Source organism: Octopus bimaculoides, chromosome 26 (genome assembly GCF_001194135.2).
Source record: "Octopus bimaculoides isolate UCB-OBI-ISO-001 chromosome 26, ASM119413v2, whole genome shotgun sequence".
NCBI lineage: Eukaryota > Metazoa > Mollusca > Cephalopoda > Octopoda > Octopodidae > Octopus > Octopus bimaculoides.
The window spans coordinates 2,092,381-2,094,565 of record NC_069006.1 but is presented as its reverse complement, the minus strand read 5'-3'; the positions used below and the strand labels follow the sequence as shown (position 1 = coordinate 2,094,565).

The following is a 2,185-nucleotide window of genomic DNA, read 5'->3' as shown; positions in this document are numbered from 1 at the left end:
CCACACCCCACCAACTCCACCACCATAACAACAACAACCACTACCATCATTATCATCATTGCCACCACCACCGCACCGCCGCCGCCGCCACCGCCCAGTCCAACACAACCACTACCCAATCCAACACCACCACCACTGCCAGTTTCACCATTTTACGTCCGTTTTCCCATATAAGCATGGGTTGGCTGAATAATTATTGTTCCAGATTATTTCATAAATTTTTTTATTCTCTGTTACTATTTGTACATCTCACTTGCTGTGGTTCCTGTTGCCGGATACCCTTCGTAACACCAACACCTTTTACTGAAGGTACTGGAGCGAAGGCAAGAGGTAGAAAGTGGCATTGCATTACATCAACAAAACCAGATCAAGCTCTGACTTTATGGGTCTTTAGGTCACGTGACAGACCTTACACTTCATTTTGCACTGCCTCAGTCTACTCAACTGTAAATGAGTCCCAACAACAGCTGGAAAGTTAAACCCTGTGATGGTCCAGTGTCCTGTTCATGTGATGGTGATTGTGGTGGGGCGATGTTATGATCCCATTTACTTAAATGCCATAGAAACTGGATTAAGGTCTGGCCCCATCTGATGTTCTTGATGAGCCCTGAGGACCACCAAGAACATCAGATGGTACCAGCACATTTCTAACAAAAAACTGCATGTGCACATGCATCAGTGTCTCCCACCTCATAGCTAGCCATTGTATGTGCTGGTACAGACCTGTCCTCCATTGCATGCACTGGTATGGACATGTCTTCTGCCCCATGCACTGGTATGGAGATGTCCTCCATTGCATGTGCTGGTCTGGAGATGTCCTCCATTGCATGCGCTGGTATGGACATGTCCTCTATTGAATGCTCTGGTACAGACATATCCTCCATCTCATGTGCTGGTACGGACATGTCCTCCATCGCATATACTGGTACAGAGATGTCCTCAGTCTCCTACAAGATCATCCTATCAGGGCTTTACTCTCATTCAATGCAGCAAATGTCTATTAGCAGGCCCCACACCAAATGTCTGGATGTGACCGGGGATGATCTCCAGAGACATGATGTCACTTTGGAGGATGCAGAGGGGGGCTGGCATGAGACAGCCAGCAATGGAGAACACTGGTGGGCCTGTTTGGCTCTGCACATGATGATGCCTCTGGGTCCACTAACTTGGAATGACCTCAGCCCCATCAAGCAAGGGCATGAGGCCAGCCAGAAGCCAGCTCATGTGATCTGCAGATCATGACGGACTCAAGTCCAAAGTGTGTCCATGAATATGTGCAGAGCAAGGCTATCAGTGTGTCCCGTCGTATGTGTTGGTTGGGTACTTGACTGATTGATCGATCTTAATTATCAATCAATTAAGAAAATCAAAGTCAAAAAAATATGTCAAAGCTTTAAACATAAGGTGACACACAGACAGATGTTAGTCACATACACAGCAATCAATAGATCTAACATATGGTGAATATCAGAACAACTAGGAAAAAGATTTAAATAGCTACACAAGAATGTATTTATGTGGAAGCCTCCATAGCTCAGAGGTTAGAGCACTGGTCTTGTAAACCAGGGGTCGTGAGTTCGATTCTCACTGGGGGCTTTAATTCTACATTTTTTTTTCTTATTTGCTGTTGTCATTTGTCATTATCACTATTATCTTCATTGTTTTAAAGTCTACTTTTCTGAGTCACACAGAGTATATTCCATGAGTCAGACAGAGTTTATTCCATGAGTCACACAGAGTATATTCCATGAGTCAGACAGAGTTTATTCCATGAGTCAGACAGAGTTTATTCCATGAGTCAGACAGAGTTTATTGAGGCAGATTTTCTACAATCAGGTACTTGTCTAGTTGCCAACCTTTACCTGTGTTCAAACAATGTAATAATTCTTCATAGCTAGACATGTTTTTGAAGATTATTGCAAATAAACAACATTAATTTACAGGAAAGCTATAAGAGGAAGACATTTCCCCAAAGTGTCACGCAGTGGAATTGAACCCAAAATCCTGTGGCTGGGCAGCAAGCTTCTTACCACTTAGTCACGATGATGGTTTTTTTTCCTGCTTGAATTTGCCATGCTTTCTCTTGAATTAGTTATAAGAGAAGTAGTTTTGGTTTATGTTATGACGTGGGTAAACATGTCTGGTGTAAAATAGTTGTTGTTGTTGTTGTTGTTGGCTTACGACG

General features: G+C 43.3%; 1 non-coding gene across 1 annotated transcript; it reads left to right on the top strand.

The window, feature by feature from the left end:
• The first annotated feature begins 1,523 nt into the window (after positions 1-1,523).
• On the top strand, positions 1,524-1,596 carry Trnat-ugu (transfer RNA threonine (anticodon UGU)). The gene has a single exon. It is a non-coding gene; the product is annotated as a tRNA-Thr (tRNA).
• The last annotated feature ends 589 nt before the right edge of the window (positions 1,597-2,185 follow it).